Below are 17,829 nucleotides of genomic sequence, written 5' to 3' on the forward strand. Positions count from 1 at the left end.
GTCTAGGTTAGAACCCAGCCAGATGATTCGTTGGCACCTTCCCTCATCTCTAAGAGCACATGGGTCTAATGTTCTTCAGCTTTCCCAGACTTGGGAATAGCTGTTTTTGTGGAAGCATTGCAAAAGGGTGTATGAGAGGATGTCTATAAAACACTCAGATCTTTAGAAGAAAGGCCCCTAAGATTCACAGGGGACCACTAGCATAACTATGCTTCCCAAGAATATGTTCTTTTTTTTTAAAAAAAGATTTTATTTATTTATTTGACAGAGAGAGAGATAGCCAGTGAGAGAAAGAACACAAGCAAGGGGAGTGGGAGAGGAAGAAGCAGGCTCCCAGTGTAGCAGGGAGCCCGATGTGGGGCTCGATCCCAGGACCCTGGGATCAGGTCCCGGGCCAAAGGCAGACGTTTAGCGACTGAGCCACCCAGGCACCCCCAAGAATATGTTCTGACTTGTTCCCAAGGACCTGTCTTTGATCTGTCTTTTGATGTCTGTGTTTAAATGCACACAGTTAATGATTGGGTTGGTGGTAAGGGTGAGGGGATGAGCATGGATCACAAAGTACCCCACCTATTCCCTCTGTCTTCCTCCTTCTCCAGCTCCCCTAGAGCATCTGACAAGCAGAATTAGCTCACATAAAGCAAAGAACTCTCTTGTTAACTTAGCCCCCAGGTGTCAGAAGAAACAGCCTAAGTCCCTGAAACGTGAAATGAAGATGTGCCCCCCAGCTTAATGATATAACACCCCATCCCTCACACACCACACACCGTAGGAAGCTCTAATCACATCCGTTAAGGACCCAGTGGCAGAGCAGATATCAAAGGAACAGGGCAGGACTGAGGAAAGACAGTTATGTTTAACAAATGAATTTAAACAATTATACAGCCACCCACTGAGAACAGAGCTTTGAGCTCTGCTTCAAATGGGATATGAAAAGAATCAACTGAGAAATTGTATTGCAATCAAAGCTGGCCGGCTCTTTCAGAGAACTTTTTCGCAGGATCCGTATGCAGACATTATTGGTTAGAGAAATCTAAAAGGTGCTCTCTTATCAGATCTCTAGTGAATCTACAGTAACCGAGTCTCTGTAATCATCAAAAACCCAATAATAACCATTTCAAAACAGTAAAACCCCACTCCTGGTGGTCAGTGATATTTACTCATACTCATGTTTGTCATAATTTGCAACTGCCAGCATCCTTTGGACACTCTTCCTACCATTGAGGAATTTTCCCATTTTACCTTTCTACCCCAAAAGAGAAGCCAGGAAAGTACTTTCTCATTTTATCTTGCAAATGATAGAAGGATGTGATGTAAGTTCTGCCAATCAGATGTATCCACATGAGGCTTTGATGGGAGAAGCAGCAAGCACCAAGTAGGTAGGATCTGTTTCTAACGATGGAGGCGAAGGACTGGAGTTCTCTGAGCAGCCGTGGTCATGGTTCCATCCAGGGCCCACTGTTGGGCTGTCACTGCAGTATCTCCCCTGGGCAGTCCTGTGGGGCTACAGCCCCAGAACCTGGCATTGGCTCTCTGGGGGTTCTTCAAGACCCCCATTAATGTTGAATAAAGTCCTTTTCTGCTCATATTAGTTAGAACATTGACTGATACACATTGCTTTTCAGAAGCTAAATGATAGGAGAAAAACTTGTTAAGTGCTCTGAAAACTATAAAAGGCTGTACCGATCTATGGTAGCAATTACAGTACTTGGATTTTAAAGGCAAGAAGCATCAACCCAAGCTTGCAAATAAATAGACCACTCATGAGCTTGCTGAATTTTTGGCATTCTGCAGAGTAAAACATGGGTCACAGGATAAATGTCGTAGATGTTCCTTTTAGGCACATAGCAGGAAGTCTCACCAGGATGACGAGTTGGGTTTTCGGAAGTTTTCCAAAGCTACTCTTGGTGTAGGAACTAACTGAGGTTATTCCTGCACCCATACTCTGACATTGGACACTTGTCCTTTGGGGGGGCAGACAGCAGGAAACCCCAAGTTGGTGGGGCTGTGCAGGGTTTCAGTCTAGCCCTGATTGAGGTCCCAGCCGAGAGCCAGCATGAACCACCAGGCACGTCACCCATGCTCCTTCCTTTGTAAGGCTGAATAATCTTCCATTTTATGGATTTACCACATTTTGTGTGTCTGTTCATCTGGTGATGGACACTTCAGCTGCTCTTTCTGACATAGACCTTTCAATTCATTTCGCACAGCCCTTCCCTCGGACACAGCCCACTGGGATGGCAGACAGAGCTCTTCTGTGTCAGCTGCCATGTGACCCAGCACTGAATCTGCTTCCTTATTCCCACAGTGATTTTTCACTCATAGCCTCATTGCCCTACTCTGATTTGGGGGCTTGATTATCAGAGTTACTCTGGCACATCTTTGAACTTGCCCCCACTTGATGGAGGGACAGAGTGCACACTACCATCAATGGGAGAAGGAAAATATGGCTTCTTTATTGTCTTATCCATTCTTGCTCATGGAGCTCCGCCTTGTAGGGAGAGTGAGTGGGGGGATTTCCAGTATCGCAGCCTCTTCTCCGTTAAGTAGAGTGCATTCAAAATCCACCTCCCTCACTAGGTGGGGTTAAACACTCAATTGCACCATGCAGTCTTTTTCAGGTAAAGGCACTCTCTCTCTCTGTTCACGTTCCTCCCTACCATGGGTCTGGGTGTAGGGTGGGTAGGGACTGGAGGCTGTGGGACACAAAGCCCTTGGATTTGTGCTATGTCTTGTGGCACTGGAGGTCTTTGCTGCAGGATGCTGGCTTGTGGATGGCCCTGTGCACATCTCGTAGGCTCCCACTGCTGGAGGCTGGCTCCTATCATGAATTCTCTGAATACTGTGGCCTGTTCATCCCAACCCCATTCCTCTTGGTCTTCTATCTGCTCTCCAGCAGGAGCTGGGGGTGGGGGAGACTCTGGGTCATCTGCACACCACATAGACTGTGTGGAGCCAAGAGCTCGACTCAGCCTCTTCTGTCTGCACCCCCATATCTCCCTCCACTCAAACACTAAGCTTCTTGACTCAACTTTAATGACAGGAAGAGTGTTCTCAACACACTAGGAAAGAAGAACGTGGAGTCTCTCAGGTCTGGCTCCTAGAAGGTTGAAAGGAAGAAGCTTTTACCAGCTGGGGATTCAGAAAAACTCAACTTTGAGACTCAGATGATGAATGACCTCTTCGATTTCGGTGGTACCTGAGGTCCTTCCTGAGACTTCTGGCTCTGCTGTGGGGATGGAAGTCCATGTGGGAATGTAATTTCTGGCCCAAATGAGATTATTTTGACTTCATTTTTGAAAAAGATAATGTCCATTACTTGATTTCAATCTTAGAACAAGCAGAGTTGTTGTTCCCTTCCCTTTTGGAGACTCTGTTCTGCTGCAGCCAATTTCCCCACAGAATCCCAGCAAATCTCAATGATCACAGGGGAAGGTGGACATGGGTCCATTTACCAAAGAAGGTGAGGTGGGAGCTCTACTTAGATGAACAATCTGGTTATACCCCCACCATCAAAGAATGGGTGAACATTTGCTTAACTTTTTGTTCCTTTTTAAGGAATTAAATGTAAATTACGTTTCCATCTTCAGAAACCAAAACTTGCCAGTAAATCCCAAATGGCCCATCCCAGATTATTAAAACCAACTCCCTCTTCCCTCAGCTCTCTGCCACGCTGACATCTGCACCTCTGACCCAGCATCCTGAATCACTGATGAAGTCTGACGTCCTTTCACTCACACCTGTAATTGACCCAATTCATTCCCAGTCTCTGCTTTTTGAAAGTCTGGAAGGCACAGTAATATGCTGAACCAAAGTCCTTGAATGGACACAGAAATTCCTTGCAAATACCCACAAATATCCTCAATGTCTTCTCTTTGTACCTGCTGTCTCTCAGGTGCCCAATCTCCCAATAAATTTCTGTAAGTGTCTGTCATTCCATTTAATTTGATTTTGTGTATATGCTAGAATTAATCTTTATTTTTTATTATTTTGAGTCAAATGTACAGTGTTTAAAATAAATGACAGATTAAAAACATTTTTGGGGGGGCTTACATACAAGTCAGTTATTTTAACCCACCAATTCACAAGCTAACTTTCTTTAATATCGTAGGAAAAAATATATAATGTCAGAAGGGCAGGGAGAACGTCCTCTTTGTTACTGCATATCTCTTGTGTCTTGTACAGTACCTACCTGTTTATTTATTTATTGCATTTTAGTTATTGATATAATAATATAATATTATGATTATATTTCATATATGATATTTAGTATATCATATTTTATATTATTATTTTATAATTCTGCATTATATTATATATTAATACATATATTAATATTTTATGTAATAATTGGTATTCATATCAAATACTAACTATTTATTGAGGCAGACTCCAATAAACATTGGTTGAATAATTAAGGGTTCAGAAACAATATCTTTAGACTCACACATCAGTATGCCAATGTCAATTTCAACAAATACTTTGTAAAAAGTCTTTGTTAAAGTGATAGAAGTCCTAAGGCTGCTTGAGTCTCTGTCACCTTGAAATCTATTAAGCAGAATTCCCAATAGCTAGAGGATTATGCAAAGGGAAGGCCATCAGTTAATTTAGGGATGAATCCTGGCATTCATGATTGTGTCTCATCATCTTGTGAGAAAGAAGAACCAAGAAGGTGTTTAATAGAAGAAAACAGAAGAAAAAAATCATCACATGGTGGTTAGGGACATAAGTCCTAGCCATGGTTTTGCCATATTTGCTGTATGCCTTTTGTGAACATTTAACTTCTAATGAAACTTTATCAATAAAATAAGGAGATTTGCCTATTCTTGAGAAACTATCAAAACAGCACTTTTCAACATTTAAATCAATGGCACCCCCTTTTTTTTTTTTTAAGCAAGATTACCAGCTAATCAAGAGAATGGGAAGATAAGCCACAGACTGGGAGAAAGTATTTGCAAAACACATATCTGATAAAGGATTGATATCTGAAATATACAAAGAACTCTTAAAACTCGACAATAAGAAAACAAACAACACGGTTAGAAAATGAGCCAAAGAACTGAACAGACACTTTATTACAGAAGATCTACAGACGGCAAATAGCAAATGAAAAGATGCTCAACCTCATGACATTAGGGAAGTGCAATTAACACCACACATATCAGAATGGCAAAAATCCAAAACACTGACAACCCCAAATTCCCGCGAGGTTGTGGAGCAACAGGGGCCCTCATTCACTGCTGGTGGGAATGCAAACTGGTGCGGCCACTTTGAAAGGCAATTTTGCAGTCTCTTACAAAACTAAACATACTCTTATCGTAAGATCCAGCAATCACGCTTCTTAGTATTTGCCCAGATGAGCTGAAAACTTATGTCCACACAGGAACCTACACAAAAATACTTTTTTTAAGATTTTATTTATTTATTTGAGAAAGAAAAAGAACACAAGCAGGGGGAGTGGAGAGAGACAAGCAGGTCCCCTGCTGAGCAGGGAGCCCCATGCGGGGCTCGATCCCAGGACCCTGAGATTGTGACCTGAGCCGAAGGCAGACGCTTAACTGACTGAGCCACCCAGGCGCCCCCAACAAAAATACATATAACAGCTTTATTTATAATTGCTAAAACTTGGGAAAATGCAAGATGTCTTTCAGTAGGTGAATGGATAAATGAACTACGGTACATCCATACAATGGAATATAATTCAACACTAATGGTGGAGATCAGAGATGGAGGAATTTGGCTCTCTCCTGTCTCTTCCCACAAGGGCAATAATCCCATTATTAGGGCCTCAACCTCATGACCTAATAACCTCCCAAAGGCCCTATCTGTAAATGTCATTGCACAGGGGATTAGGGTCCCAACATATGAATTTTGAGGAGGGACACAAACATTCAGTCCATAGCAGAACCTAAATAAACTCTTTTTTATTTTTTTTCACTTCAAACATTGAGAATTTTATTTTATTTTATTTTTGATAATAATATTTTTTATTATATTATGTTAGTCACCATACAGTACATCCCTAGCTTTTGATGTAAAGGTCCATGATTCATTACTTGTGTATAACACCCAGTGCACCATGCAATACGTGCCCTCCTTAATACCCATCACCAGCCTATCCCATTCCCCCCCTGCCAAAGCCCTCAGTTTGTTTCCCAGAGTCTTTTTTAAAAAATAGTAAAAAATTAACTAAAACCCATTAATGTAAAAGAACAAGAAAAGTACATTCTATTATTATAGATTCATTTTGTAACTGCAAATGTATAATATTTACTTAATATAGTCAATCACCTAGGGTGATAAGAAATGTGGAATCAGCAGTTACGGTTAACAATTTGAGTCAGCATCTAAACTATATTTCTGTTTTATTTTGTGTTTACTTGTGTTTTGTTTCTCGAGAAAAATCTGATTATAGAGATAAGTGATTGTAGGGAAATGCTGACTCATGACAATTTGCCTTAAAACCTCAGGGCACTCTGTAATTCAGCCCAAAGGCTTGAAGAAAAGATGACAAAATCTTTGCTTCAAAGTTGAATCACTAAGAACATTTCCTAAACAGAAACACGAACATTTTATTAAAGCAACTGAAATTTACACCGTCATGTGTTAGTCCCTCACTTGCTCTTGTAGAACGGTTCTCATGTCCCGTATGTAGACAGCATGAAAATCCCAGGGAAGAACACGAATCAAGCTATGCCCATTGGAGCAAAGCAAGTGCACATTTAGCATCTTTGCCTAAGGTTTTATGGGTTAACAGAAAGAGACATTTTTGGCTAAAAACCAGCCTGTGCTTTGCTCCCCAAGCAGTCTGCACAGCATGTGCCCAAAAGAAGGAGCGTCTTTTCCTAATCCACACACAGGCATCATATAAAGGTAATAAGGCACCATATAGTCAGCAGTGTGAGGGGTAGTTATGTATTCACACATACAGTTTTGATTTTATATGCACGGATATTCACAGGCCTGAATTTTTTAAGAGAGCAATTCAGAGTTTAAATTTTCCTAGTCAGTGGTGTATTTGGAAGCTGGAATATATGCACAATAATTCAGAGAAAAAAATGTATTCAGCAGTCTGTATGAGGATAAATGAATAATGGCTGCATAAGTAAATGTGGTGGTGGAAATTCAGAATATAGCACATCTCGGGGCGCCTGGGTGGCTCCGTCGTTAAGCGTCTGCCTTCTGCTCAGGGCATGATCCCGGCGTTCTGGGATCGAGCCCCACATCGGGCTCCTCCGCTGGAAGCCTGCTTCCTCCTCTCCCACTCCCCCTGCTTGCTTTCCCTCTCTTGCTAGCTGTCTCTCTCTCTGTCAAATAAATAAATAAAATCTTAAAAAAAAAAAGAATATAGCACACCTCGAGTGTTGTCATTATTTTAATAAAAATATTAATAAAAATATTTTTAAGATACATGAGTGAAGACTAAATGTGCAGCCTTATAGGCTATCTGCATAAAATGAGGTCACATATCCATTTCATCGAAATTAAAAATGGCTTAAAATTCTCAGCCCCTTCCCCAGAAGGATTTGAACGTCAAGCATTGCTGGAGCTGTTGCTTGGGATGCCATTGTTGGCACTGCCACCTTGCAATGACAGAAACATGCACAAGTTATTACGGGATCATAAAGAAGAGACACAGAAACCTGATTTAAGGGAAGAGGGTGAAAAAAATATGAGGGAATAACTGAACTCTGCATCAGAAACTATTGATACACTATATGTTAACTAATTAAATGTTAATAACATAAGAAAAAATATCAGGGAAGACGAGTAACCAAGTGTTTTTTTTTTTCTGTATTCTGATGCTTTGACAATCAGAGGCCTTGCCCACGCTGGAAGGACTGCCCCTCCCAGGGTTGGTCAACTCCTAGAGAGAGTTACCAACTCACCTGGGAGTGTGCTTTTTAATGCAAAGTAATGAATCAAGAGTCTGAATCCCTGACCACCTTCTCTGTGGAACTCACATTCAGGGCCCTAATCACCCCAGGGCCAGGTACCAGACAAGCAGGGACAGCCCCTGTACCCCAGCTCCTGCTGAAAGTGTTCAAACCAGCCAGTCCTAACCTGCTGTCCCTGCTTCCCCCATTCCTTCCTGCAGAAACCACAATAAAGACCCTTACCCCCACTCCCATCCTTCCCTGGTGGCTTGGCATGCCCCCTCCTTCTGGGATCTGTCAGTAACCAACTGTCTTTTCAATAGCAGAGGTCTCCTGGTCTGTTGGCCATACTATCCCTAAATAATAATAAAACCCGTAAGTCCAAACAAAGACTTCCTGGAGGAGGTGATGTATGAGGTATACGATGTGTGAAGAATGTCTGGTAGTATTATCTTTGTATCACAAGGCAGCAAATAGTGTTTTAGGCACAGAGAGCAGTAGGCATGGCCACCTGCAGGTAAGAGAAAGCCCAAGCCATCCAAGAATTCACAGTAGTTACTGTGGCTAGAGCACAGAACAGGAGGAAGGAGTGGATAAAAGTGGAATTGAAGAGATTGTGTAAATGGTGGAAACTGTTGGCTCTGTGTTGAGCCTGACCACCGTGCTTTCTCGTCTTCCTCTTTCTGGGGACAGGATGCCATTCCCTCTGGGTAATTTCTCCCATGCTTTATGCAGTCTGAGGGGGGGCACACATATAAACACACACAGTGATTGGTCCGCCTGACATCAATAGGACCAATCAGAGTCTCGCTGGGATTGATATGTAAATGATGGGAATGAGAGGTTCTCTTTTTAGCCAAGTTGTGGGCTTTGCCGGAGGGGATTCAGGAACTGGCAATGGCCATCTTCCCTTACACTTGAAGAGACTCTGCCGAGACACGAAACCAGCCACATGGAGACAAGTAAACATGAGACAGGGACAAAGAGGAAAATTTCCAATCCCTAGCTCTTGATTCTGAAATTTTAGTTCTGCAGCTCTTCTTTTGATTTTATGAACGACCACGGTATCCTTCCCTACAAGAACCTGAACATTCCTTTGTTTTGTTTTGTTTGCTTGCTTTTTACCTTGTGTTCAATCCGGTTTTCTTTGGATTGCTGTCAGTTGCAACCAAAGGGTCTTGCAAAAATCCCACACCAAGGAAATTTGCATGTCCTTAGGAGATACTCATTTTCAATAAGAGAAGGAAATAATGAGATGTGCATTTTAGAGTGATCACCTTGGAATAAGTTTAGAGGATTAATTGGTGTGTGTGTGTGGGGGGGGCATATGGCTGGGGATGAGACGACAAATTGGAAGACTGTTAGAGTAATTCCGGCAGAGTGTGGTGAGTGCCTGAAGAGGAAGAGAAAAAGGGGCAGTGGAAATATTAAACATACACAAGTGAGAAGATTAATGAGACTTTGTGAAATCCAAATTTGTGAAATCCAAAATTGTGTTAGGGTTTTAACACATTTATTTTGGGATCAAATATTTTAAAAATTTCAAATGATCTTTGGTGGTGATGGCACCATGATCTTTTCAGTGATTAAGAACTCTGAAATCTTAATCTGGCCTGGTCTATATATTGTCAACTGGGCCTTGAGCACAATAAAAAGCCATTGAAGGGTTTTACACTGGTAGGTGGAGGATGGTCACGGGATTCCTTTTGCATTTTTAAAAGGTCATGTTGGCTGCTGTGTAGAGAATGGGTAGAATGAAGGCAAAAATAGAAACAAATCATTCTTCAGTATTTATGGAACACCTACTATGTGTCAGGTACTGTTCTAGACCCTAAAGATAGAATAGTTAACAAGAGACCAAATAAATTTGGTGCCCCCGTGGGGCTTTCATTTTAGTTGTTGAGTGAGAACATAAACAAATAAATATACACATATGTCAGGTGTTGACATGGGCTAGAAAGAAAACTAAGCTGAGTAAGGGGACATGGAGGGTGGGGGTTTAAGGGAGCAGGTTGGTTTTTTCTATAGGATTGTGTCAGGGAAGTCTCCCTCGTTTGATCCAAGACCTGGAGGAAATTAAGAAACGGGCAATTGTGCTATTTGGAGAAGAGCATTCCTAACAAAGCAAACAGCAAGCTCAAGGTGGGAGCACATCTCGTGTGTTTAAAGAATGACATGCTGACCAATAGTGCTGGACAAAAAATGAGCAAGGGGGCAAGTGGTAAGAGATAGGTAAGGAGGGCAGTGGGGTCAGATCACGTAAGGTCTTGAAGGCCATTGTAAAGATCGGCCTTTAACTTTGTGCCAGATGAGAAGCCCTTGGATGGTTTTGAAGAGGCTTGACTTGACTTAGATGAGAAAAGAATCACTCAGGCTGCTGTGTGCAGAACAGATTTGTGGGGTGGGGAGCAGGGGTGGAGGCAGGAGATCAGTTAGGAGGCTATTTGCATTAAGGTAGATTGATATTTCATGACCTCTGTACCATTGACATTTGGGGTCACATTAATTTTTGTTGTGGGGGGCTGTCCTGTGCACTGCACGATGTTTAGCAGGGCTCCTGGCCTCTGACCACTAGATGCCAGTAGCACCCTTTCCCCCAGTTGTGATGACCAAAAGTGTCTCCAGACCTTGTCAAAGTCCCCTGTGGGGCAGGTGCACAACACTCTCCTGGTGGAAGACCACAATCTGGGTGAGAAGTGGTATTGGCCTGGACCAGAGTGGTAGATGTGGGGGTGGGGAGAAGTGGTGAGAGTCTGGGTGTATTTTGAAGGTAAAACACACAGAATTTATAGATATATTAAGTGCGGAGCCTGTGGAAAAGATAAGAGTTGGGATGATTTTACGATTTTTTCGGCCTGAGGCACTGGAACAATGAAGTTGCCATTTACTAAGATGGGAAAGACTACAGAAGAAGCAAGTCTGATGGGAAACAGGTGTTTGGTTTTGGAGAAGTTACATTTGAGATGGCGGTTGAATACACATGGTTATGCCAAGCAGGCAGTTGAATACATGAGTTCAGAGTTCAGGGATGAGGTCCAGGCTGGAGACATAAATACGAGCGTCATTAGGATACAGGTGCTATCTCAAGCCCTGAGAAGGAGTGGACTTACCTACACAGGGAGTATGGACAGAGGGGTGTTCGGCAGCATTCTAAGGCAGCTTCATGATATCTGTCCCCTTGTGTTTGTCCTGTGCGTGTGGGCAGGAGTGTGGATGGGACCTCGGACTTGCTTTTAACCAGCAGAATTTGGCAAAGTAAGAGGATGTCACCATTATGATCACATTATATGAAATCAGACTCTGTTTTTACTGATTGGAGTGAGAGGTTTTCCTGCTGGTCTTGAAGAAGCAAAGAGCCATGTTTTGAACCACCCGTGGAGAGAGTCATATGGCAGGAAACTGCAGGCGGCCTCTGGGAGTTGAGGATGGTCTGGAAAATCTCCCCCCGACCTCCCACCAAACCACACAGGTGCAAGGAAATGAGTTCTGCCAACAACCTGAGTGAGTTTGGAAGCAGAGTCTTCCCTAGTGGAGCCTGCAGGTGAGAGCACAGCCTGGGTGACACCTTCACTTCTCCTTAGAGTGAGACCCTGAGCAGAGGACCCCAATTAACCTGTGCTTGGCCTCCTAACAGACAGAAATGGTAAGAAAATAGACTGAGTCGTTTAAAGCACCTAAACTTGCTATTATTTGTTATGAAGTAATTAATGTAAACAAGACAAGAGGCCCCAAATGGAGTTACTTATGCTAAGCCCCACGTCACCCAACCGAGACTTAATTCTGACTTCAGCTCTCCCAGAATTGGAATCTGAAACCAGTCAATCAGGCATCACCTGATCGCACTCGTTAGGTCATCTGCCAGACAGACTCCTGCCATCCCCGGAAGCAAAGTCCCCTTGCCATAACCAACCTGCTTTTTTGCCTAATGTGACTTTCTTGCTCCTCCTCCTCCCCTCTGCCTATAAAAGCCTTTCATTTTGTGCAGCTCCTCGGAGCTCCTTTCAGTCTGCTAGATCAGATGTTGCCCATTTCATGAATCACTGAATAAAGCCAATAGGTTCTTTAAAATTTACTCCGTTGAATTTTGTTTTTTAATGCAACAGGAAACTCAGACTGAAGGTCTGAGTCCTAGTGCACACTGATGTTTCAAGATCAGGAAGTTCAAGAGAACCCAGCAAGGAAAGGAGCCATCGGTGAAAAAAGCATGGAAGAGAAAGGGAGAGCCAAAATCTCGATGAATAAAATACAATATTTCAAGAGAAGTGAAGGGACTTCTGTGTCATTTAGGACTGATGGGTTGAGTCATTTGAGATCTGAGAACTAATCGTTGGATTTGGCAATGTGGTGGTGATTAGCTTCGTAGGTGTAGTCATGGGACCAAAGCGTGTTTGCAGTATCTGAAATGCAAAAGAAATTCAGGGTTTGGGTTCAAAGGGGAGCAGTGGTTATGAAGAGCAGTGATCAAGTCTGACTTCTGTTTTGGAGGTAAAATCAATTGGCTTTGCTGATGGATTAGATATGAGATAAGGGAAAGGGGAACTCATCCCAGGGGTTGAGGGTTTAGCCAGTAAGTAGATGGGGATGTTATTTACTAAGATGGGGAGACTGGCACAGGAGCAGGTTCGGGAGGGAGCAGGTTAGAAATCACGGTGAAAATAAGACTCTTGTTACATATTCATGGAGAAATGCCGCAGGCAGCAGGACAGTTGAGTCTCAGCTCCAAGGGCAGGTTAGGATTAGAGACGCTAACTTCAGAGCCCTCAGTTTACACAAAGCACTTAAATCAACGATGCTGGGTGGAATCATCTAGAGCAGTGGTTCTCAAACTGGGACTGGGAAGCAGGGGGTTTTGCTCCCAGGGCAGATTGAACAATAATTGGAGACATTTCTGGTGGTCACAAATGGGTCTGGGGTGCTACTGGCATCGCGTGGCTAGAGACCAGATATGCTGCTAACTTAAACATCCTGCAGGACACAGGACAGCCCCACAGCAGAGAATAATCCGCCCAAGTGTCAATAGTGCCAGGTTGTGAGAGCACGGCTACGGAATACCCAGAATCAGGCTCGTCCGTGGTGCAGAGATGAGTTAGAAAAGCAGGTTGAGAAGACAGGTCCAGGATGATAGGAAGAGAAACCACGTGACTAAGAGGGCACTAAGGAAGTGGGAACCTAGAGATGCAGAGGGTATGTCCACGTTCGCTAGTAGTAGGCATGTACGGTGCGCAGACCCGCCCACGAGAATTCATGCGCCCTGCACATTTTGAAGTGGACCTCTGAAAATTTTAATCATAAACTATTCATCGCAGTTTGTGTATATTTTATTATCTAGACGTTGAAAATATTAAATGAATATTAAAATATTCATTTAAAGAATGAAATAGGAAAGGATTGACTTCATTGGAATAACATTTTCCTGCTACGATTTGATTTTTTAAAAAGCAGGACAACCTAGTTTTCTGTTATTTTATTTACCAAACCACACTGGAATGGAACAAAATCATTAAAATGCTTATTTGTGTTTTTTCCTATTATGTCCCTAAAAATATATCGTTTAATTTAAATATAAAGGAATCAGTGTCACTAACCCAAAATGATTGTTTTTTTGATTTCAGAGCACTTCAACATCTGCCCAAACACGCTCTTTCCAATACTAACCTTCACCCTTAGTAAGGAGAGGAAGCCCTAAAGTTGGAGCCCCAGGATTACCCACAGAAGGACGTTATTTGAAACAAAACTGGCATTTCAACTTTGGTATCAGCCCAAGTCCTCTGCTCTAATAAGATTGGGGAGGAGTGTGCCAGGAAGTGAGAGCAGTATCGTGGCATCAGACCCATTTTTGGGCATATCAGTTATACTAAGAGCATACACAGAGTTTGGATCTAGAAATGGACTCCCTTAAAATGATCTGCACACGAGGATTCTTCAGAGATTTTTCAAGTATCCTTGGGGACACGGTATCCTCATAGGGCACCCACAGGTGTAAAGAAATATTTTACAAGTTATGCTGGGAATGAGGTAAGGAAAGAAATATAGAGGTTGCTGTGGGAAGATAGAAGCTTAAGGGAAGTCTTTGTTTTGTTTTGTTTTTTTATTTTTAAGACAAAGGTCATTTGTCTGCTGACTGGAAGGATCCATTGGAAAGAGACCTGGATGTGAACCATGGGAGTGGAGTCCTGGCAAGGGCTGGAGGGAATGAATCCCAAGTACAAGGAAGGGGACCCAGCTGGGTGGGTTAGAGCAGGGGCACACACTTCCCTGGGATAGTGTCTCCCTGCTCTTTTCAATAACCCTGCTCTATCTTCAGCTCTTTCTGTGTTTCTTATACATTTCTCCCATGATGCCAGGAACTTTTCTGTGTTGTTCTCCACAGATTTACAAACACTCAGGGCAGTGTGTAGCACATAGTAGGTACTTACTAAATATTTGTTGAGTAAATGTTTAAAAACAAAAAAAATGGATACAAATGCAAGTAGAGATTTGATTTGATGGTGTTAAGATAAGGGAATTCCTGCATAAGCGGTTTTATTTTCTTGACGTGTGACACTAGGGCAGGAGCTGAGAGTGAGGGGACATTGTTCAGAAGAGGTGGGGGTGGGGGTTGTTGAGGCAAGTCTCGAAGCTATGAAGTAGTCATCCATTAGAGGGAAAGCAAACCCACTGGAGAGACAACAGAGTTTGAAATCAGTGTTGAGTATCCACTGGAGGTTTGTGGTCAAGTGTTTTAAAGTACAGCAGGTTGGCTCTGTTGTGTGATTGATTCCTGGGTTTCTGGTACAGGCCATTGGCATTGGTGGAGCCATTTCTAAAGAAACAAAATGACGGAGGATAAGCAAGTCCTTCAGAAAAGACGATGAATCAAGTCTTCGAACATGCTGAGTTCTGAGGCACCGGTGGGACCTCACAGCGAATTAGCACAAGTAGGTGGTCGGTCACGTGGGTCTGGTGGGGAGGAAAGAAACAGATGGTAGTGATACAACGGGAGAGGTGTTGGCTAGGGCATGGGAGGTGAAACCAAGGGCACAGTTGATATCTCTACAGGAGAGGGTAGCATGGAAGAGAAACGTTAACTGAACCCTGAGAAACACTGATGGGAAGGTCATGTACATTTGTCAGGCACGCCAATGTCGACACAGACGACCGTAACCCCTCAGGGCCAGGCACCAGGGAGGTCTTCAAGCCTCATTCATTCACCCCCTCTGCCATAGCTCTGGCCACACAGAAGGTAATTCTACAATTCACTCGGATTTGATTTCTCTGCACTTTTCATTTACCAGAATCCTATCACAGTTTAGTCCTGGACATGCTGCTAGTGTATCATTTTCTTAAAAAGATTAAATAATGACCTTTTTATAAATATAAGCTGAATGCTTGTAGAGATTTTATTTAATTCATTCGTTAACAAGGCAACCACTAAGATGTTACCACCACTTCAAGGGAGAATCTCAAGAGCAGACACATATACAATCGGTAAGACTTAAATGAATTTGCTTTGATAGATGCAAATCGATATGCAAATAGAATGCAAATGGATGCAAAAGTGGCTTCTACCAAAGGAAAGGGGGTCAACTGTACTTCCAGTGGACAAAATTCATTTGCATGCCTGTAGACAAGATCATCTGCATCCATAGCAATTATGTACGATTTATAGAGTTGCAAAATAGCTCAAAGACAAGAAAGGCACAGATTATCCCATAGAATCAGTTAGTCCTGAATGGTATGTGAGGACAACACCTGTTTTCCCTTTGAAGAGACACTATAATCTTTTAGGTTCATTTCAAAGTCTTTCATGATTTTCCTTATAGTGCTTAAAAAAAAGTTATCCCTATCATTCTTATTAGTTTGAAAAAACACTAATAAAATATTAGTCTGTTATAAAATACACATGGAAGAATGTTCTGGCAGTATCATACCCGATCTGGGGTACTAACTGATTAGGGAGATGAGGCAGAATTTGGGAGCCCCTAGGTTAAATCTGTTTTCTAGTTGGAAGGGGAAATATTTAAGAATCAAATCAAATGACCTCAAATCCACTTTGGAATGAAACAGGGTATAACGAAAATATAGAAGATGTTGAAATGGCCCTGTTGGCTCATTGTGAGCTTTCCTGGTCGAAGGGAGCCCTCCACCATGATGCTAGTCCTCCTGTCCCACCTGCCCCACGCCTGCTATCCTGACGCTGAAGGACCGCAGACTATAGGATCAGCCTGCAGTTCAAAATGGAAACCCTCCGTTCCCACAGTAGTGAACAAGGAGGACTCTGGTTGCTGGTGGAAGAGTCAGCTGCTTTAGTCCAACAGTTCAAGAGAGGATCAGAAGAACATAAGGATGATATTGGAGAAAATGCTCGAATGAATTTCCGGAGCACAATATTTCTCTTTGCAATTTTCGAGTGTTCTGTAGCAAACCTGCCAAAAATGTGACAACTATAAATAGAGAAGAGTGGGAAGGAGAAATGAGGACCTGTCACAGTGCCAGCAAAAATAGGGAACCGAGAATTTTCCAGAGATTCAAAGTCAAAGGGGGTTAATATTTACTTAGAAATGAAGTTGTGGGCACAAGCTTTAGGATGAAATGAAGGCAAGAAAGACAAATTAGGCAATAGAGAGAGAGAGAGACCTGAAGATAAAAAATGTCAACTTAAAGTCTCAGTCCTCATTAAGGAAAGTACAGATCAGAGAAGAGGGGAGAGATTAGGACATACTGACTGCCGGTTACATCTGGCACTGATTAGCAGCTTTGTATCTATTTTTTAATTTAATCTTCCAGCTCCTGTTTCCTGGATTCCAGCTCCTATGGAAATAAGATGATAGTAAACATCTAACAGTAGACAAATATTTAACAGCACAGATAACTAACCAAACAAAAGCTGGCCAGAGGACCCCTGCTGAGCCACGTGTTACCCTTCCAACGGCTGGATCTCCAGGCCATGGTAGGGATCTCAGGAAGGGGTCGGGGTAGCAGGGGGACACACAGCAGGCTCTGGCCAGAGGCTAGTCACCAAACTTTGCGTGGCTGAAATGGTGTGTACCAACTGAATATCCGCTCCAAGCGGAAATTGAGGACAATGTCCTTTGGGCAGGTTTCAGCTTACTTTCCCCGCCTTTCCTTTGTCCTCTCCAGGGTGTTCCATTGGCATCTGGGGTCTTTCCTGTTGCTCCTGGCTTTGGTGGGCTGTACCACTGCCACAGCCTGTGGCTCCAAGTGGCAGCCCACTGTATGGGGTCTTGGCTGTTCCCTACTGACTTTTGGCTGTTCCCTACTGACTCTTGGGAGGAGAGCAGGCAGCAGGGATTTTCATTCTTTGTTGGCACCTAATCTCTTCAGCATCCCCAAGATTAGCACCCCAAGCTGCACAAGTTCAGGCTCATGTCTTTACCAAAGGCCCGGCAATAATTTCAGAAGGGAATTACAATGAAGGTAAGAAAGAGATCAATTACTAGCTCATCTAGACTTCTAGGGCAGGCAGTCGTTCCCAGATGTCTTTGTTTGGTCTGCCCAGCATCCTCGCCCCTCCTCTTGGTGCTTGGTGAAGACTGTGGGCTTTGCAGTTCGTGCTGCCTGTACTTGGCACTTATTAGCAGTGTGGCCCTGGGCTAAAAGTCATGCCTTTCAGAGGCAATCTAAATAGCTTATTAGACCTATTAATGTTGGCACTGTGGGCCTGTATGGAAGTATTATTTCTTCTTCATCTCTTCTCCTTCTTCTGCATCTTCTTCTTCCCCTCTTCCTCCTCTTCCTCCTTCTTCTTTGATGTGTAAACCAAGGTATTTGGGGAGCAGGGAATGATGTGCTGTTTGGGATTTGCTTTAAAATATATTCTAGACCTCCCCCCTCCAAAAAAAATATAGGGTGGCGCTGCAGGGGCCGTGGTAGGAGGAGGGCATATGAAACAGATGACTGGGGAAGCAGAGTGATGAGTACATGGGAGGCGGGGATCCTTTTGCTCTCTACA

This window comes from Ursus maritimus, unplaced genomic scaffold (assembly GCF_017311325.1).
Source record: "Ursus maritimus isolate PB19 unplaced genomic scaffold, ASM1731132v1 scaffold_7, whole genome shotgun sequence".
Taxonomy (NCBI): domain Eukaryota; kingdom Metazoa; phylum Chordata; class Mammalia; order Carnivora; family Ursidae; genus Ursus; species Ursus maritimus.